Source organism: Bubalus kerabau, chromosome 3, assembly GCF_029407905.1.
Source record: "Bubalus kerabau isolate K-KA32 ecotype Philippines breed swamp buffalo chromosome 3, PCC_UOA_SB_1v2, whole genome shotgun sequence".
In the NCBI taxonomy this organism is placed as follows: Eukaryota; Metazoa; Chordata; class Mammalia; order Artiodactyla; family Bovidae; genus Bubalus; species Bubalus kerabau.
The window spans coordinates 14,150,371-14,173,165 of NC_073626.1; positions in this window are offsets into that span (position 1 = coordinate 14,150,371).

The following is a 22,795-nucleotide window of genomic DNA, read 5'->3' on the forward strand; positions in this document are numbered from 1 at the left end:
TAAAGGTAACATTTACATGATTGCTAGTGGTCCAGTAAGAGCTAACATAATAAAAATAACACCTAACATTTACTGAATACTAAGTGCTGTGTGACTATTTATATATTTTAATAGTAAGCTATATAATAACCCTGTGATATAGATAGGTATTATTATACCTGTTTTATAAATTAGAAAAAACAAGATTTTGAGAGTTTTGGGTTTTCATATACACAACTGTTTGGATCCAAAGTAAAGTCTTTTCAATATCCCATACAGTCTCAAAATCATACTTCCCTTACTTGGAGACCATCCTTCAACAGGGCAAAATACCCAAATTTTCCAATTGATATAAATGACATTAATAAAACAATACTTACCTTACTGCTAGGTCAAGTTTTTTTTCCAAAGTATTTGTCACTATGGATCCAAAGTCTAAACATCTAAATGTTTAAAAAAAAAAAAAAAAAAAAGATTAACTACAGCAATCTTATGGTTCTAAGCAAAAATGGTGGCCTAATCATGTTGGGGTTTGCCTTTCAGTTTCCTGGAATCAAGCACATTGATTTTCAACACCCTCCCCAAAAAAAATCTCATTGAGTGAGATTATCTTATGTGCCAACAACAGACTGTCTCCTTTGAAACATCTTCAATGATTCTAAGTGAATTGGATAAAACTTACAAAAAGATTTATGATCAGGGATGAAAACATCTGTGCTTTATACCTAGACAGTTCATACCTGTAACCAAGTATGATTTCTCCATGGTAGAATAAAAACCAACTATGTTCAGGATGGGGAACACGTGTACACCCGTGGCGGATGCATGTTGATGTATGGCAAAACCAATGCAATATTGTAAAGTAAAATAATAATAATAATAAACCAACTATGTACTGTTCCCATATATAAAAGTTAAATTAACTGGAGTGCCCAGAGAATGGTGGAAATGAGAAGTTCTCATAAATTTTATTTTCTGCTTAACCTGAGGTCAACCAAACAAATTCTTTGTATTCTAACTCCACTGAAAATCTTTAAATGCTTAGCCCTTCTTTCCTTACTGTGTAGGAAATAGAACATAATTTGATCTCTCTTTGATGATTCAGTATTTCTCTGTGCCTTGGGGTATCATGTTCAATAACATTTTATAATACCTACCCAGGACTTTCAGTGTAGAGAGTGAGTAGGGAAGGAAATTTTGCAAAGTTTCTTTCTTTGAACATTAGCCTCTTTTTTGCTGAAGGTTAGGTAGAATAAAACTTCAAGTAATGAGGTTATCTGTTAATTCAATTTTATCATTCTGTTTTCATTTCTTGTACACTAAGATAACACAATAGTGTTAACACATAAAAAGTACAGTATGTGTTAAGAGGCTTTGGTTTGCAGGTTCTGTTATTGCCGTCATTGTAACATTCCTAATGAGTTTGTGATGACCTTGACATACCCCTCACTTAGAGACTGTTCTGAACAATGATACTCTTTCATAAGATGATTAATCTGGGGTGAGTCAGTCTGCAGCCACAGAGAGGCAAACGTTCACATACAAGGGGATTGAGACAGATAGTCTAGTCTCACAGGTGTGTGAACCTCACGCGATACGTGAACCCTATCACACAACTCTTCCATTCTACCTTCACATGAGTACCTATCCTTCTCCAAGTCCAAAGCTAATCCTTGTATCTTCTCTGCACATTTATCTCTTCCTTGGTACACAGCCTTGCTCAGCTCTCAGCCAGTTACAAAGGTTTCTTACCCTCACTGTATCTGTTATCATTCTTTTGCCTGTGTGTAGATGTGTGCTAAATCTAAATCACTTCAATCATGTCCCACTCTTTGCAACCCTATGGACCATAGCCCGTCAGGCTCCTTTGTCCATGAGATTCTCCAGGCAAGAACACTGGAGTGGGTTGCCATGCCCTCCTGCAGGGGACCCTCCCTACCCAGGGACTGAATCTGCATCTCTTATATCTCCTGCGTCTCCTGCATTGACAGGTGGGTTCTTTACCATGAGTGCCACCTGGGAGCCAAGCTTCAGAGAAAGTAGTTTGTCTCCGGAGTCTCTGATTCCTCCCAGCTGGTCCTCTTGAGGACTTTTTGTCTTTATTTTTCTTGATTTCCCAGGGGTCTCTGACACAACTGAATCCTTCCATCTGGGAACTCTCTTCACCAAACCACTATTTCACCTTTTCCTATGTTCTGTCCTCTTCCCCCCCGTGACCATTTCTTCTTGGTCTTCCTCTCTAGTTCTTTTCCGTATGGCCTCTGAGGGTGAGTGTTCCCAGATTGTCATCATTCATATTTCCTTCCATTTCTTCCTTCCATTATGTCATACGTTTTCCAAACTCTAACCGCTGCTAATATATGATAACTCAGAAGTTTGGTATCTTTCTTGAGCCTATTGGACAATTCCACCTGGATATTCTGAAAGTGATATAAAAGTTAATGTATCCCCAAACTCATTAGCAAGATTTTTCTTTATCCATTAATGGGGCTGACCAGTTATCTAGTCACACAGCTCAATTCCCTTGAATCTCACCTTTCCCTTCAGTCATTCAATTGATTTTGGCTTAAACACATATAGCAAACCTGCACATCCCTCAAATCTTGTGAGTTACTTCACTGTAGGTTCACAGCCTTCTCTGATCATCCTCTTTCCAGTTATTTATCGCTCCTATCTGTCCTGCACTCTATTTGCAGAGACATCTTTCCAAAACATAAATCTGAGTTATTACTGCTGCTCCTTTGGGGACCACCTCCTTCACCCTCACCATGGAATAAAGTCCAGAATATATTTCAGAGCATGTTATGTCCTTCACATCTGGCCTTAACCTGTGACCCTCCAATACCTCTGCACCTGTTTCTACCCACACCCACCTCTTCCCTTCTGCTCAACGCTCTCCTGTCTCATCCATCTGGTACTCCTACTCAACCTTCAACAGACCTTATCGATATCTTTTTTATATCACATGTTACATTGAATAATTATTAATTTACACACCTCCCACTCCATTGTGTTGTAATTACTAAATGATGTGCGCCGCTTAACAATAGGGATCGTGGTCTTTCCACCATTGTATCCGCACCATCTAGCAGAGCACTTTTGCTTCATAGGAGCTCAATATATGGATCGGAATTGAATGAAACCATTTCCCATTGTTTATCTCCACCATCGGGTATCCTCCTAAACATGAGACAGGTGATTTCTGATTTCATACACAGGGTGTGTCGTCCCGATTTGTGAGGAAGGGGAACAGCCCCTCTTTTCTTCATTCTTCCTGGGAGAACAAATTGCATGATACAGCTGTGGAGCTGACTTGCTTTTTAAGGGCATACATGGCTGTTCTGTTCAAATATCCCTCGTCTCTCCTGTTGTCCTTTCTCTAAGCCTGTCTGCCCTTTTCCAAAAGTGAAAACACCACAAAGCGTTTCTGTAATAATATGGTGTATACTATCACATTAGCTACAGTTATAATAAAAGTAGCTACATAATCAGATTATGCTTTGCCTCATAGCCACAGAAATAATGGTGCTTTATCAGGAAATTTTTTTATAACCAAATGGAAATTCACTAATGCAATAGGAAGCTATCAGACATAATATAATTCAGGAGACCCAAACTGCGAGTGTCTCAGTAGGTGAAGGGGAAAAACATCTATTTTATTGTAATGAAACTCTTAACAGAGACATTTTTGTAGAAATGCTCCACAATATGTTCTTTTGCTGTTTGTATGATCATTTTTTGTGTCATTTTTTTAAACTTGGCTTCTTCTAGTGAAAAGTCTATTTGAACAGCAGAAAAAAATAAAAGCAATCAGTGGTCAGGCAGTTATTAAGTAGAAGAAACCATCCAAAACTTTAAAATATGTATTTATACTTTCAAACTGCTTGGAGAGTTTCAGAAAGGCTCCCATAAATGTAATCCACACAACAAAATACCAATGTGCCCATGGCTTGTGGAGAGTGACAGGCTGTCTACTCAAGCACAAACTAATGAGCAGGAAAATACAGAGCATGTCAAACAAGTCTGCTCAAATTCCATCCAAGCTTTTACCTCGATTTCCATCTAAAAACAGTGAACAAACAGCCAAAATCGAGGTAGGTGCAATTTTTGCCTTTACTAAACAAGGGTTTCATGACAGTCAGAATATCAAATTGAGAGAAAAAAAAAATTAAATGGCTTTTCTGCTTCAAAAAAAAAATTCTTGCTAGAATTCAAAGGAAAGATGAAGAGGTTTTTTTCTTCAAAAAGATTTCCTTTAGTCCAGGATTGGGGGAAAAGTGACTAAGTAAAAAGGCATGAGAGAAATGCAATTCAAAGACACAGTCCCTTATTATCACTATGTGTGTATGTGTGTGTACACAGGTACATATATAGTTATGTGTATTAGCATACAGATGGAGACATAGAGATATAGATAATAGATAATTGGTGATCTCTCATTCTAGAAGCTTTGAAAGGGATACATTTGTTTAAATGATATCTTCAATGGTGTAGTCTACTGAGGTATAGAATAGTACTTCTCCTTTTGATCTTAAATTCCAACCATTTGGTAATACACAATGATTAGATAACAACTGTGAACCAGTGGGACTTCCCTTGTGGTCCAGCGGTTAAGAATCCGCCTGCCAATGCAGGGAACATGGGTTCTATCCCTGATCCACGAGGATCCCACATACCATGGTGCAACTAAGCCCATTCGCCACAACTACTGAAGCCCGTGCACCTAGAGCCCGTGCTCCGCAACAGGAGAAGCCACGGCGATGAGAAGCCCGCGCACCACAGCTAGAGAGTAGCTCCCACTTTCCGCAATGAGAGAAAGCCTGTGTAGCAGCCATGACCCAGTGCAGCCAAAAATAACAATTAATTAATTTTTTAAATTGTAAGCCATAAAAATGCACTTAAAATAGACTAGAAATACTTATTTTGACCACTTGGACATACTGGCTATTTTTGCATTGTGATCAACCCTTCTATTCCGTTTTGTTTCCAACCGAGTTAGTCCTCTTTCCAGCTCCAGGATCCCATCAGTGCCTGGGGCTACAGCAGCGTGCACAACCTCAGCTCCCCTTCTGCAGATGACAGCCTCTCCCCTCCGACCTCTAAATGCGGCACAGGAGGTGAGTGTGACCTGGGAACAATACAACCAGATACAATTACTGATCTTTTTTTTTTTTAATCAGACTTTCTAAATATAGTGCAAGCCCATTTTTTGTATGTTTTTCTATATGGCAGGACAGAGATTGGTGGAGGTGTTTGGAGGATGTGAGGGGGAAAATGGGAGCCAATTTGGAATGGGGACAGGCAGCGTTAATTCAAAATTACATATTTAGGGGGGAAAGATCATCTTGGTCTGCAGTTTGAGGACAAAGCCAAAGAGGTAAACAAACCAGCAGGGAGTGTCTTTGTATATGCAGAATCAAGATAAAAAACCAGTTTTCTGTCTTTCCGTCATCCTAGCAGGTGGCAAGTAATCAAGCTTCCATAAAGTGTGCAGGGCCTCCAGCAGTGTTCTGACTGCTCGGGTTCTTTTCCTTTGCCACTAGTTACTGTTGATTCACTCACTAAAATGTACTTCTGTCCAGATGAATACTCCCTCCCGTGCTTCACCTACACATTTGACAGTATGTTTCTCAGAATGTGGCCCAATGTGGAGAAGAGGGGTGACATTATGGTCTCATTCAAGTGACACTATGTTTCAAATATCTCAATTTAATGAAATCAGTCCTGAATATTCATTGGAAGGACTGATGCTGAAGCTGAAACTCCCATACTTTGGCCACCTGATGCGAAGAGCTGACTCATTGGAAAAGACCCTGATGGTGGGAAAGATTGAGGGCAGGAGGAGAAAGGGACAACAGAGGATGAGATGGTTGGATGGCATCACCGACTCGATGGACATGAGTTTGGGTGGACTCCGGGAGTTGGTGATGGACAGGGAAAACTGGCATGCTGCAGTTTGTGGGGTGGCAAAGAGTTGGAAACGACTGAGTGACTGAACTGAACTGAATTATGATTGAGGCACTATGGAAGATATAAATATAACACGGTTTGTGTCTTGGAAAAAAGCTACTATTTATTAACTGACTACTATGTACCATATTTTACATATGTTATTCCAACTAATATAATGACATTTTAAGCTTGGAAATATTATCCCTGTCTGACAGATGAAGAAACTGAAACTCAAGGAATTTAAGTAACTCTCAAGATCCTACAGTTGTTAAAGTGTAGAGAAACAACTGTCTGACTCCATGAGACAAAGTCAACTTACGGTGGGTGAAAAGATAATTACTTGGATAACTAGAATTCAAAGCAGTATGTGATAAATACACCAAGAAAATAAACATTTTAATGTAATAATATTTTGGAGGAAAGAGATAAGAACTTGACAGCCCACCACCCCACCCCCCCAAAAAAATTATCCCCTTCCTCCCCACCGGTTGGTATAGAGAAGAAACATCTTCCAAATAGATTGGAATAAAGTGTTACATTTACTTCGGTTAAAAGTTTATGGATAATATTGTTCACATTTCTCTGCACACATCAGTTTATGAGTTCTCAAAATGCCTGCTTAGGAGATCAGCTAGGGCTTAGTGAGGCCACGATAACAAGAGCCCTCCTAACCCCCAGATAATTCTCTGTTATCAGGAGCCAATCCTGTTTTCTCCTCCTGAAAAACAGATATCTACAAATCTGAAGGATAAATTTTCATTTTTCCATTGCAGATGAAGCAATTATTGGTAAGTAGGTACTAAACAATCTGCTGGCTATGTGAAAAATATGCAAACTATAAAATGTACTGAAATAAAATCATTTTTCCACATTGGGTAGCAAACTTTAATTACCTGACATCTTTTGGTACCTAGTTCTCAGTCAGAACCCAAAATACTATAGTAATAAAAACACACTTCATACAGTACATCACAGTACAATACAATTCCCTCAGTCCCTCTCAGGTAAATACGAATTATTTTCTCTGATTAGAGATGAAAAATATGGTTCAGAAGAAAAGTGTATTTCCCAGGTTCATGAAAAGTAAGCATCTTTCCAGGATCACAGAGCTAGGGAGTACAAAGCTGGACCTGTACTCCATATCACCCAGTTGCAAGCTGTGGGTTCTTTCTGTACAGAGTGTGTTTTCACAGTGTATATGAGCCTGACTCTTTACTCGTCATCATCAAAGGTGACACTCTAAGATGATTTCCATTGCCAACCTTGTCCTCAGCAAAATTCACATTAATTCACATAAATCTGACCATTTCTTCCTTCAAAATGAATCTTGCATTTCGCTTGTCTCTACAACCATATTGCTGAATTTCCATTATTATGACTTTTTGTTATCTTCTAGAATCTGTTATTCTGAATTTGTTATTTTCAGACTAAGCCTTTTTCTTCAGTCTATACTAAATAGCCATACATAGAAAATGAAACGAATGGAAGAATTGGACCCACCTCCAGACATGGGAATGGGTTATTATTTCAATAATAACCTTAGAAAACTGATCCAAAAAATCACTCAAGCAAAGCTTAGTTTACTTGGGTAAAACACAAAGTTAGTGACAGTTTCTCCCCCACAAACATCTGAATTATTAGCACTGCTACAGTTCAAGGAGAAGTACATAGGCAAGTAAAAACAAGGTATGTATATTTGCATCTGCAAATAAGGCCAACTGGATATAGAAGGTCTCATAGTTTTAAAAGATTTCCTATATCTGACCAGTTTTTAAACAAAAATTACATTTATCTAAGGTGTACAATATGATTTGACATACATAGTGAAATTTTTACTCTTTTCAGGGCAATTAACATATTTTCTTGTCACATAAGTTACCCTTTTCATGTGTGATGAGAGTACATGAAATCTGTTCTCTTAGCAATTTCCAATATTCAGTACAGTAGTATTAACTATAATCATCATCCTGTACATCAAATCTCTAGACTCATTCACCCTACAAAAGTTCCACTTTGTACTTTTGGCCAGCATCCCCCCACTTCCCCCACCTTCTTGTCCTTGGCAATCACTTGTTCTGAGGCATTCAGCATCTTGGAAATATGAAGCACGATAGAAATGTGTTGGGTTGCTCAAACCTCTCCAACATTTGAGAGCTTTGAATAATTAATGATGTGACTGACCCCTTAAGAGAGTGTGATTTATCACTCTCCTTACCATCCTGTCATGGTTTGAAAATGGAAAATTTTAAAACACGCAAAAATAATTTGTTTCTTCCTATTAAAGAAATCTATTTCCTCCTATTAATTGATGAAAAAAATTTTTTTAAACTTTTGTCATTTTAAGAAAACAACCAGGACTTCCTTGGCGGTCTAGTGGTTAAGAATCCACCTGTCAATGCAGGGGATATAGGGTGGATCTCTGATCCAGGAAGATCCCACATGCCACAGAGCAACTAAGTACATGCACCACAGCTATTGAGCTGGTGCTCTAGAGCTTACCTATCTGTGAAATGGAAAAGCAACAGTGCATTACACCTGCAGAGGAATATAAATTTAATAAGCCTTTCAAATGTCTGCTTTGTAATCCTCAGAGAAAAAGCCACTGTGTAAATATGAAGTAATTTTATCATCATGCCTCCTTATCTGAGCTAATATTAACTGTAGAAAAGTTATGTCAAATATAAAGTGGATCCTGGAATAAAACTGCAGTCTGATTTTGTTGTTTCACCATTTATTTTGGCAAGTGAGGATAAAATAAGCATAGAGAAAGAAATAGATGGCAACATTCTGATCATATTATGTCACCAAAATTCCAACCTAGAAATAACATCTAATAATAACATAGCACAATTCCTGGTTCTGCCAATGTCTAAAATAAAAACCAACTCAGATTGGGCATGCCAGCTGAAAATCAAGTAATATCTTAAAAAAAAAAAGGCCTTCTTTGAAAAACCATAATGCCATCCTGATAATTGGCCAGCAGTATCATTTTCCACTACTTAATACTTAGCATATCATTAGCAAGAGTAAAAATGTCAAGAATCTCATACTGATATTGTTTTTGCTTTTGTGAAACGGTCCAGTGATTCTCACGCAAGGACAGCTTACTCTGTAAGTCAGATGCACGGTCTTTACAATGAATTAAAAACACGCTGTGACTGGTCCAAAATATTGGGCGGAACAGGAATGGTGCCCACATCTCATGACCGTCTCCTTAACGTTTTATTCTTTGCACATTTATTTTGAACAAATCCTCCTCAAGTCTCTGAGCCCAAGGATAGGTATCTGAGCTTTTGCAAGCTGATCTGAAAAAGCCAATCTGAGGCTCATCCCGAGAAAAAATGATAAGCTATTCCTTCGTGCTGCGATTTTTAACACTTTAACAAATGTTCTGTCATTTACCTCCTTCAAGGCAGGGGCAGGTATCTTCTCCTTTTTTAAGATTTATTTATTTCTGACTGCACTGGGTCTTCGTTGCTGCATCCAGGCTTTCTCTAGTTGCGGCAAGCATGTGCTACTCTCTCGTTGTGATGTGCGGGCTTCTCATTGAGGTGCCTTCTCTTGCTGCAGCGTATGGGCTCTAGTGCACATCGGCTCAGTACTTGTGGCTCGCGGGCTCAGCTGCCCTGTGGCTTGTGGGGTCCCTCCAGATCAGGGATCGAACCCACGTCCCATGCATTAGCAGGCAAATTCTCAACCACTGGACCACCAGGGAAGCCCAGCAAGTATCTTCTTTATCTCTACCTTCCTTGTGCTATTGCAGTGCCTGGAGAAGGAAATGGCAACTCACTCCAGTATTTTTGCCTGGAGAATCCCACGGACAGAGGAGCCTGGTGGGCTACAGTCCATGGGGTCGCAGAGTGGAACATGACTGAAGCAACTTGGCACGCAGCAATGGAGTCCCAGGAATGTTGCAAACATTAAAAAAAAAAAAAAAAAGCAATTATTATTGCTGTTTTGTTAGGACCCTAATTCATTAATTTTATAAATCAGATTTTATCTCAGGTTGAATAACAACTTTTGTAGTTCTGTGTAAGTCTTTTTCTCCCTTTTGGGGGTGGGCAGAGCTTTTTTTTTTCCATCTGTAATTTATCCATGGGCTTCCCTGGTGGCTCAGTGGTAAAGAACCTGCCTGCCAATGCAGGTGGGGTGGGTTCAATCCCTGGGTTGGGAAGGTCCCCTGGAGAAGGAAATGGCAACCCACTTCAGTATTCTTGCTTGGGAAATCCCATGGACAGAGGAGCCTGGTGGGCTATAGTCCATGGGGTTGCAAAAGAGTTAGACATGACCTAGCAACTAAACAATAACCACAACAGCTATTTATCCAGAGTGTCACAATTCTCAGCATCTTCAAAAGTTGTCCAAACTCCTGCACCTTTTCTTCCACTGGGGGATTTAGCAACCCAAAGCCAGAGCATTTAACCCTGTGTAGCTTTCTGCTAAGTCAGCAAATATTTTAGATCAAATTTCCCGATTCTCCTGATTATTTACTGACCACCCAGAATGTTTCATTTCCACAGCCAGAGGTGGGAAAAATTGAGTGGCAGTGGTCATCTATGGGGCGCATTTTCCAGTAGGATATCCTCAGGATTTTCTGTTACAGTCAAAATATTTCCCTCCACCTAGCCTCTCTCTCCCTTATTCCTTGCCCACTGAAGCCAGAGATCCTATTGTTCATATGTGGCATCAAATCTTTAAGCATTTGATGGATCACTAACACACACTCTTAATCACAATTCTGGCCAACATCTTCTAGCTTAAAAACCCTGCTTCTGAGTCGAAGGCATAGCAAGTAAAATAATTTTTAAGGGTTTCCACTTTCATAAGGAATGTATTAAAGATTCATGGATGAAACTGTGCTTAGACTTATTTTCAGATTATATCAAAACCATAGGTGGCCAATGTAACAAAGACCAGACTGTCCCCAGGAGTTCAAGTTGGATCTGGTCTTAAGTAACAAATTCTCTAAGTCTAGTTTCCTCATTTATCTACTCCAGGGACAGGTGTGAAGAGCTCGGTGAGATTAATTTATAAGTGGTAAATTTTATTCATGTAAGATTTTACACCTTCTCATCCATAACATGCTTACACTGAAAAATAGAACTAGTAGAAGTAAAATATACAAGGAAGTCGAGAAAGGTTGTAGGTTTAGCACTAAGTCTCTGTAAGACTTAACATAGTTCTTTGGCAAAATATTCTTCTAACAAACATTTCTTTGGGAAATTTCTAATCTAGAGCTCTCATCATGAAGTAATGTCCCAAACATCATACCCAATTTGTTTCGACCACTAAATAGGCTACTTCATGGTCTCTACATGAAGCCTCAAATTATAGTATAACCTTAATTAATACTCGCAATGATAGGCAGACATTAGTTTGGTATGTGATGACCAAGGACTGCAACCCTTAATTGGCCATTTTGCCACACTCAGCAGTATTTGTTACCCTCTGTCATCCAAATTTACTTTGCTCCAACCCTGTCATCCCATTGGACTTTAATGCCTATAGAGTCACTAAAATCCAGCCTAATGCTTTCTTGGTGACTAGCTCTAGTTCACGGAGAAGGCAATGGCACCCCACTCCAGCACTCTTGCCTGGAAAATCCCATGGACGGAGGAGCCTGGTAGGAGGCCATCTATGGGGTTGCACAGAGTTGGACACGACTGAAGCGACTTAGCAGTAGCCGCAGCAGCAGTTCTAGCTCAAGGGTCATAATGTCCCCAGGACATGGAGGGTCTCAGATCTAGCAGGAAGGTATCGCCTCATATTTTGCAAGAAAAATTGTGTTTACTTAAATATGAAGCTCATCTTCTTAGGAGTGGGGTTCAGTAGAGGGCACCCAGGTTTCCTAAAGCAACTTTACAAGCTTGAACGCTTTGGCCTTATGAACAATCTTTTGATTTTTTTTTTTTTTTTCCGCAAATGTGTTCTGGAAAGCAGAGCATGTGGGAGCATAATAAAAATGAGTCATATGGGGGTGGGGGATCCGCCACTAGGGGACTGGCATTTAGAGATAAACAGACTGTGAGAAGGTTACTGAAATTGCATTTTCACTGGCCAGCTTCATCTTTTTTCAGTGAAACGGCGACGTAAAATAAAACCCAAGACAATGGCTACGGAGGACTGTTAAGGCTAAACAGGAGAGGAGACTGACTCGCATGTACCATGTTTTTCCCACCGCAGATTAATAAAAGAGGCAATTATCTAATACAAAATTTACTGTTAATTGCTACCAGTTAAGTACTACTACTGTTAGTACTATTAAGTACTATTAGTACTGACGAGATTCATTTCACCTTCTGTTGCTTGGAACTTTGACATCATTCCTGGCTTCTACCTCTCCCCCAATTATAATCCACTGGAAGAGAGAAAGCGACAAGAGCCATTTAATGTGTCACAACAGAGTGAGGGGAAGAGGTGCTGGAAGAGGGGGTTTTTCAAATAGTCCAGCAGAATGATTACAGACCATGGTTTTTTTTTTCCCTTCTTTCTCCCTCCTTTTTCTGGCGGGGTTTATTTTGGTTTTGGTTTTTCTCATTTCACGGCCAAAGTGTGATTCCTGAAGGGTGTGTTCTTGCAGGTTTCTGGCTCTGACTAATGGAATTGCTCTAAATAACATTTTGATCTTGGAAGGTCACCCAGAGTGCTATACCTTTCCTTTAATGATTCAGGTCTGGACCAGGCATTTCCCAGAATTGAGATGGTAATGAAGTCATTAGTTTCTTCCTACTTGAAGCCCTGGCTAGAAAGCAGAATTCTATGGGCAAAGTCTGAGTGGGCTTTTTTTTTTTTTTTTTTTTTTTTCATAAATCTCACACCCAGCTGAGCTGTAACACCTGTTACATTTTCCCAGGAGCTCGAGCCATAAGACCATTTCCAATCTATTTGCTCTTCTTCTTGCGCAGGACACTGACAAAGGCAGGGGTCCCTGTTTTCTAAGGCGCTGCTAATTGAAAATCTCTGGCTGGTGCAAATGTGAACTCAAACCCACAAGAGTTCCAAATAAGGCCCCTGTGATTATTTCCTCCTCTTTTTAAAAATAGCCTTTATAAATGCAGGTTATACAAGATTAATTTGTTTGAGGGAAAAATAGTCGTTGAACCTCTTGCCCCCAATAAACTTTTACTTTCCATGCAGTTGTTTTTTTTTTTAAAAAAAAGAAAGAAAGAAAGAAAGGGAAAAATAATAAAACCCAACCCAGAGATCAGCTAACCCTACAAGTCCTGTGTTTGTGAGAATGAGAGGGTGAGGGTGGGACAGCATTGAAATGTATTTGCTTTTGTTTTGTGGCTTTTAAAAATCTTTTCTGTTTATTAGATTTGCACACAAGGATTGAGAAGAAAGTTGAGTCCGATGATTGAGCGAATGTAAAGTGATTACAATGGAATGTTGTTTTTTGTTTTTTTTTTTAATTAGTTTCAAAAGCTGGATAATTAAAATGGGAGGAAATTTTCCTGTAGGATCCTTGAAAGGAAAAAAAAATTTTTAATGCACTCATCTACAGAAAAGATGGGCATTTCTGGCCCTAGTAAGAGTCTGTGGGAAAAATAGTGAAAAACAATATGAATCAGGTCACAGACAGCATTTGACAGAAATAGGAATGACTAGAAATAAAGTCAATATAAACACATTCACAGTTATATATTCCTCTGGGAGTCAGAGCACCCTAAGAAATGGAATCTTAAATCTTTGGGGATTATAGCCCACAGATCATAACAGAGCCAGGAATCAAGCTGTTTTCCCTGTGGTTCTACCAACTGCATTCTTCTCACTCAAAACCACTAAAGAAATGGAACAGCTTTGAATTCAGTACCTTGCTTCACTGTTTTGTAGTTTGGTGGTTTGTTTGGGGTTTTGCTGTTGCTTATGGTCATTGTCATGGTTTGAGTTGGGCACCTTTGTATGCCTGATCCTTCTTTTCTCTCTTTTTTTACCTTTTTATTTTGTACTGGGGTGTAGCTGATTAACAGTGTTGTGATAGTTTCAGACTCAGCCATACATACACCCATGTCCATGCATATGTCAGGCGAGTGTATGCTCCTCGGTTCTGTCTCATCACAACAAAGATTTGGAGTGATGGACATTAAAGCCCCCTCGGTATGTCACAGCTCTCGGGTCTTGGACAGACCGTGTTATAGCTCTCAGGTCTTGAACGGACCGTGTTATAGCTCTTGGACAAATCAGTGTTACAGCTCAATGTTACAGCTCTATTTTATTTAGAAGATAGCAGGAAAATCCATCTTCAAGGCATGAGGGCATGTCCATCCAAAGACTCGAAGAGAAGAGCGCCCCAGCCCACGGGGCATTGGGGGGGTGGGTGGGAGAGAGAGAGCCCTTTGGCTCCTCTTTTTATATGTCTTTTTCTTCCCCCTGGGCCTGCCCTATGCAAATTGGGCCTAGCCAGGAGTGCTGTTCTACCTGAAGTCCTCACTCCGGTCCTCGGACCTTCCTTTGACCTTCCTCTGTTTTATTTTCGTGGGCTTTTCTCTTCCTTGGCTTTTAGCCACCGCCATTTTGGACTCCTTTCCCCTATTCTAACTACCTAACACATACATACATGTACCCATTCTCCCCTAAACTCCCCTCCCATCCAGGCTGCCACATAACACTGAGCAGAGTTCCCAGTGCTATACAGGAAGTCATGTGTGTGTCTCACTGTTAAGGCACATCTGCATTAACTATATTCCTCCTCATCTGACAATTGAGAATACGGCCTCAGACTGGCTTTCAATGATGGCTTTATACACATCAGTAGAAAGAGGGCTATCATTTCAATACAAGAGGAAAAAAATAGCAAATACACTTTTAAGTAAATGGTTGGTAACTGCAGCACATTAGATCTACCATGAAATCTGCATGTGGATCTCAATCTGATTCTGAAAAGAGCTGAGACACTCAGAGCCTTCAGAGAACACTTATTCAAATAGTTTCTAAAGCATATATGAAACCATTAAAAGTAGAGCTGGTTGCCTATTTATCAAAAAGGAAAGAGATGCACAATATGTTGTTCATGAAAAGCTTTTAAGTTGATCCATTTGTAAACTGCCTTTTGTTTTGGGTGGGGGTAGGTCAAACATTGGAGAAGGCAATGGCACCCCACTCCAGTAGTCTTGCCTGGAAAATCCCATGGACAGAGGAGCCTGGTAGGCTGCAGACCATGGGGTCGTGAAGAGTCGGACACAACTTCACTTTCACTTCCACTTTTCCCTTTCATGCATTGGAGAAGGAAATGGCAACCCACTCCAGTGTTCTTGCCTGGAGAATCCCAGGGACGGGGGAGCCTGGTGGGCCACCGTCTATGGGGTCGCACAGAGTTGGACACGACTGAAGCGACTTAGCAGCAGCAGCAGGTCAAATATGGTCAAAAGTCTATAATTTCAACTTAAATACTATGTAAGATAATGTGAATAATATGATCTCACTTTATTGTTGTTTAATATACACTCTGAAAATTATCAGTAGTTTTCCCTGGTAAGGGGATTGTGGGTAACTTTTTAATTCATTTCTTCTATTGGTTTACTTTTTTTTTTTTTTTTTTTTACTTTTTCTGGAGTAATCTCATGAGTTTTATTTCCCAAACCATATCTCACTAATTCTGACTTTATCCACATAAACTGTAGAGTAGACAAGTTAATAACTTAAGAATTAAATTGGATTAGTGGTCAAATCTACAACTGACCTTGATGGCTTTTTCTCACTTCAACCTACTATAAAAACAATGTCAAAATACTAAAAAAAAAAAAGTCAAAATTCTATTCAGTGTATTTTATGTTCCCATCCACTGCCCTAAAAATTAAAGATACGTTTCCACAAAGTAAAAGTCAAGCAAAACAAAGATTCTTAATAAACTGAATCTAAATTTCTAGGAAAAAAAAATATGGTCAAGGTGTGGCCTCTTCTTTGTTAGGAAAGCAACACAGATTCTGTCAGAAATATCTTTTCCCTAGCTTTGCACAGTGGCAAAATCATAGCCAAAGAGGTTTATCAGAGATGCAATTATTGCTGATATAAATATCTTCTCTCATTTTCAGAATTTGAATTTTTTCTAGGTTCTTCCATCTCCTTTCTGCCATTCACTTCTTTTGACTCCTGGCTTGTTAAGGAGGTGGTTTTTCACTCTGAATGGACGATTGCCTCCTTCTTCCTCTATTTGGTCATTGATGTCCAACAGGACATTACTACCCTGTTCCCCCAGTAGGTTCTGCCATCTTTGCTATATTTTCCGTATGATATTAAGGCCTTGCTTGATTAATATTCCATTCTTTATGTATTAGTACTGGTATTCATCATCTTCCTATGACCTCATGAATTTATTTTAAAAAAACTATTATATTATTTAGTTTGGTAATACTAATGTATATTTTAATTAGGGAAAGTTGAGCAAAAATAATTTAAAACTTTCCCCATTGAGAGAGGTAGCATGAAGCAGTAGAAAGAAAATTGCACAGGTAAGGTTATAGCCCAAATTTTATGACTTTGAGCCTATCACTTAACCTCTGTGCTAAGTTGCTCAGTCATGTCTGACTCTTTGCGATCCTGTGGACTATAGTCCTGATGCTCCTCTGTCCATGGATTTCTTCAGACAAGAATACTGGAATGGGTTGCCATGCCCTTCTCCAGGGGATCTTCCTGACCCAGGGATCAAACCTGCATCTCTCATGTCTCTTCATTGGCAGGCAAGTTCTTTTCCACTGGTGCCACCTAACCTCTAGGGGCCTTGTCAGTATCTGTAAGATAAAAGATTTTCAAGAGACAGAACTTAGGTCTTTCTGTTTATACATTTGTTTGGCTCTCAATTCATTAACCCACAAATCCTCTCTGAATTCTTAAGTGTCTCTGATACAATATCAGTTTTCTACAATGACCAATAGCCAAGAGCAGTCAATACAACAGCCCTGCGGTTCCTGCAGTTCGGGAACTTAGCTGAATGTTCAGTTTCCTAGACATAGAGATTTAAAAACTTTTTTTCTTTACTATTTCCTCATGGCTCCTCTTTTGATTGAGGCTCAGTGAGAGCTCTGCTCCTGACAGATATCTTGGTGGGCGCAGGTAATCCTGCTGAATAAATCCCTCCCTAGAAACACCTGGTAGATTTGAGTTTCATTTGCGTGTCCATTGATGTCTTGTACCTATTCAGGAATTTCCCACTCTCATTCTTCCCTAAGCTCCCACCCTAACTGCACCCCAGTTGAATAAGAATAGAAATCGACTAAGAATGTTATCCAGAATAGAACAGAAATCAACTAAGAATGCTGTCCAGAATAAAAAAAAAATTTTTTTTTCTCAGCTTCAGGTAATGAAAGTAAAAAGGTCAGAGTGATTTTTGAATTTTCCTGGAGAAAAAAAATTATTAGTTGCTACAGTGCCCCAGGGAGGAATCCCCCCAATCATCCCCCCAAGCCCCCAATCCCCCCACCCAACCCACTCCCTGCCCTTTTTTAAAAATAAGAGCTTCCCCTTTCCCTACACAGCCCTTTTGATACAAGTGCAAAAATTCCAAATTCCTCATTTGTTTAGCCTGAAAATCCCCTGCACATTCCCACAAACTACTTCCTTTTCTCTCTTTTTAGCAAGACTCCCCTCTCTCTCTCTTTTAATGAAGAGAAAGTTCAGAGGGTTTTTCCCATGAATAGATGGCAGGCACCTGGGAGTTATGAATTTTAAAGTGATCATTTTCTTTCAGCCCTGCCGGACAATGGGCATCTCCTTTTGACTCACTTTCACAGCTTTGAGAGGCTCTCAGATCAGCCACATTCCAATCGGACTGGAGTCAGATCAGAGCTGTGCTGGACCGCATCAAGGTCTCGCACAGAAAGACAGGGAGCAGATGGCCGGCACGGAGCTCTCCTCCCCTTTCAGCGGGCAGAGGCGGCCAAATGTGGGAAAAGCGTCCGCCCGGCATTGCCTATTGATCCCTGAATAGAACCACCGCATGCCACCAGCCTGTAGGTATGAACCTCTGTTAACAGATGGTGAGATCATTATGAGCAATTAATTCCTTTAATGTATCAGTGGGAACATGTTGGAAAGGATGATGCAAGCACTGAGTTGAATAGTGAACTTCTCACTCCTGGGGGAGCGAGGAGGAGCTACCTTGGAGAGGGGGCCGGGGGGCGGCTGGAAATAACTTCCCAGGCTTCAGCAGTGGAGCTGGGAACCGACTGCGCAGAAGTGAGGTGGGGTTTTCAGGAACAGGACTGTGAATCCTCCCTTCCGAGTCCTGATGAATGCCAGATTGGTCTCTAGATCGTTTTAATACACAAGAACTATCCAACAAATACAGCGACACACAAAAAATGTGTCCGTCCGAGATGCACGGGGAATTATTTCACAGAAATCCACAAAGTATTAGGTCATTGTGGGTCCCTTTTGCTAAGCCCAACTATAGACATGACAGTTCTAAGTTTAAAATAAAAGTTCCTTTCAACAAAGTTAAAGAAGTGGTAAAATTGTGCTCATCCCAGTGTTTGAGTTGGAGAACTGAATGTTTGGATCCATTATAAATGGGTAGATTTAAAAGAGAGTATTTTTTAAACTATGAATGCACACTGAGGGTAAATTTGAGCAAATGACACATGTAGCAAATTATCCCCCTAGTATAGGATGGATTTCTTTTTTTCTTTTTAAATTTCAGTAACAATGTGAAGATGACTGTCAGTGGTCACCTGGAAAAAATTGTCACCTTCTTATTCAGATATTTCTATGATTCATGATCAATGAGATCGTGGCATTTTTACATGTTTTCCTACTTTGAAAAATAATATTTAATAGTAGGAGTGTTTTTCTTTTATAGGAAAAAGAATCTTAGGACAGAGTACCAATCATAGCATAGCCCTTAGATTTTAAGAAGATACAAAATACAGGAACAGGAAATACTGGCAACGATTCACTTAATTCATATTTAAATGACACTTTTTGCTTGTAATTAAGACACTCAAGTAGTGTCTCTGTTCATGAAATTTACATAACTGTACAATAGCTTGCCTAAATGAACAGCAAATGGCAGTTAACCTTGAAGTGTGTTATCTTAATTGAATAAATCTGGCTTTAATTCAATAAATTAAAAACAGAAATAATATCTCAAAAGACTTTTAAAAACAGACTTGCAATCCCCCATAAATACAGCATGGTACTGTTTACAGTTGGGTTGGAATGCTCGGACATTTTCCAATATGATTTTAGAATGCTAAAAGCATTCCAGTACACAGTCACTATTTTTCTATCATTGTTTCCAGAGCAAATCAGTGTCACTCCCTGGAAATCATTGATAAGAATATCTGAACACTGAATCAAGACACCTAAGCGTGCTTATTTGTGATGGCTTTTCATCTGGGTTCCCAATTCTTCTACCTCCATGGGAAATTTGGTCTTCCCTTTTTTCTCCAATTCTATATGTCCAGTTTTATATTACAGAGGGTCCTAGGACATGCAGAAAAGACTAGAAGAAAATAGATTTCTGACAGAGGAAAGAGACATTCCCTCTACTTTTCCGTTTAAATCAGATTTACTACCAGGCCTGCAAATCCCTTCAGCATAAGAGAACCAACAAAAGATGCTGAATCTTCCCCTTCCAAAGTTTGTTGCGTTCATCAACACGATCATGTTTCAGTGATTATATAGTTAAGGAGAAGAAATCATGCAATATGTTTTTATTTGCATGAAATAAGTTAATGAGGCACCACCTGTGCCTTGTCTGTTTACTGGGGCGGAGGGAGGGGGGAGCAGAAGAACACAGGTGTTCTAAGAGCATCGTGGTAGATTTTGTACATTAGTTTAAAAACACTAAAACCTAAAATCATTAATCAGAATCTAGTAGCGTATATTGCTCAGGAATGCCCCATCCACACAGAAACATACATAAAAATCATTGTGAAGAAATTCCTGGTTTTCTTGGCTAGCAAGGGGCGGGGAGAAAGCTGTAATTCATTCTTTCCTCGTTCTCACAGTGTTTGCTATTGTACCATCTGCAATATACAATGTACATGCTCAGCCATAACCCGTAAGCCTGGAAAAGAAGCATTCACACTGTGAATTACCATTTTTCCCAGCATCGAGCTCTAGTCAAAGACAGCACAATAATAAACTAGAAGCTCCTTTGTCTGTTAAACATTGTTCTTCATTACTACATGAAAAGCAAATTGTCTTTGTATAGAGGAAGAGTGGCACATACAGCTATGGGAGTGGGGGGCGGTGGGATTTGCCTCTCTCGCTGACCACCTCACAGACACAGAGGCCACTCATCCATCTTCTCCCCACTGGCCCACCCAACTGTGCCTTCCCAATCATTTCATCTGCACACACACTGGGAAGAGATCCTGGTTCTGTTGGGTGAGATGCTGTCTTAGAGACTCAGGGGTTGCTTTTACACTGAGTATCCTGAAGCTTCTATCCACAGATTTCTTTCTTTAAAGTCACTTCAGTGTATCCCCTTATAATGTTTGGGAGAAGTGATGCTTAGCAGAGATGCTCTTTTTTTTTCCCTGGGGCTAAGTAGATTCTGCAAGTTATTGTGGGTTGTTGGGGCTCTTAAGAGCCCAATGAAAAGAAAACAAGCAAACAAACAGAACATTTGGAGCAGAAGATGTGTGTGTGTGTGTGTATATACTCATATATACATACATATATACACACACATATACATATATAACAAGTGCACAGTAACAGTTACCATGAAAGTTAAGAAAGCATATAGATTAGACCAGAACTATCCATTCAAAGAAAGGGTCCTTGTAATGGAAATAAGTTACTTGTTAGAAATTAATGATTTTCTGAGGGCTGTTTTTTTTTTTCTTTAGGATGTAATAAATTCCAAAAATCTTGCAACAGAATACGCTTGCTTACAAAAACTGTACTTGATTAAAAAATCATTAAGTATTCTCCTCATATGGAGGCCAGTGACCAAACCCAAATCCTTAATTTAAATCTCAGAGAAAATTACCTCTTCATAACATCTGATATGACCCTTGATGGATCATTTCCCGAGTGTGTTGCTAGAGAGGTCGGCCAGGGGAGGTTGAAGGGCGCTCTGCTAGACAGGACCTGGACAAAAATCATGTCTGCTGACTCAGCTGTCCTGGATAGAGTCTGGCTGGATGAAATCAATTGCCCGAATATCAGTCCCAAAGTGGTTTAGTTTGTGTATTTACCATTAAAAAGAAGTTGAGATCTCATCAAACAGGTAAAAAAAAATCACTGAGGGAGGGATGTCCAAAGATCAATTCTGGACACAAAACAGCTGTTTCTACCTTGTTAGGTATGATTTTCTGCACAATTGCTAGTTTTTCTTGTTTTCACATGAAATAATACCTGACTCACTAAACTGTCATGAGGCTTTAGGGAAATCACATCATAAAATAACTATAATAGTTCTCTCTGATATGGTATTAAATGCCAGTGGTCTTTTCAGGTGTAGATGAATATTTAATTTTAATTTAGGGGGGAGAACACTTGATTGCCAAGTAGTATATTCACATTTTTTCTACCGCTAAAAGAGGCACAACTTTCAGGTGCTTTTAATGTGTAATATTTAAAATATCACCTTGAGAAATTATAAAATGTTTGTGGAGATAACCATGGCAATCTTTCTCTACTCTGAAATTCTGTTATTCTAGAACATTCCCAAATATCTAAAATTCATGCACTCAACCCAGAAATCAAGTCTATTCCCCTAGAGCCTGCAACTATATTCTATCTAAAGAGAAACCCACCTCTGTATTTTTACCATGCATCACATGACTTGGGGCTAGTTTTGACTTAGGCAGGCTCATCCTGTGTAAACAAGACACTGACATCACCAGGAGACAGAAAGGAATAAACTCAGTTCATGCCCATGAGAAAGTGGTAAAAATACATGAGTCACATCAGAAACATCTGTCTTCAATCCCAAGTTAAAGACTTCCCAGGCTAAGGGGCAATTTATGAACCACGTGATCTACTTTCCAACTCAAACTGTGTGTTCATTTGTCTTATCCTCCTAATAAGTAAAAAAGATAACTGATGGTTTCTCTTTTTAAAAATAATCTTGCTTTTCCTTGAAAATTTGCATGCTGATTTCCAAATTGTTACAACAAATGTATTTTTTCTTTTCTGATTTTCAGTTTCAATGCTCCCTTCTTAATTTGGAGTAACAACATTTGTTCCTAAACTCATACAACACAGCACTGACTAGCAGTCCTTAGAGTTCTGCTTTTTCTCACTTGCTGGTGTTTTGAACTTCCTGACTATGGTGCCTCATGTTAAGACCCTCCCTTCTCAATCTCTTTTCTCTCTCCCTCTCTATGGGCTCATTATCCATCATTTCTAACTATACAGGTTAACTCGGTAGAGAGCATGTGTTCTCAACTGGGGGAGACTTAATTTCCAGGGGACGTTTAGCAACACTTTGAGACATTTTCGGTTGTCACAACTGGCTGGAAGGGGTGTTCCTGGCATCTAGTAGGTAGAGATTAGGTATGCTGTTGAACACCCTACAATGCATAGGGCAGTACCCCTTATCACTCCCAAATCAAAGCATCATCCAGCTCCAAATGTCCACAGTGCCCAGGCTGAGAAAACCTTGTCTGGGCGAGGCGGTGGGGTGGGGGGCGGGGGGGAGGGAGAGAAGCACAAAAAATTAGTTTTGTATCATTTATATCTGCCCAGTGGTAAAGAACCCATCTGCCAAGCAGGAGACGTGGGTTTGATCTCTGGGTCTGGAAGATCCTTTGGAGAAGGAAATGGCAACCCACTCTAGTATTCTTGCCTGGGAAATCCACCGACAGGGGAGCCTGGTTGGCAACAGTCTGTGGGATTGCCAAAGAGTTGGACACAACTTAGCCACTAAGCAACTCCCTTAACCACTCTCCTTCATGGCTATACTGTTTCA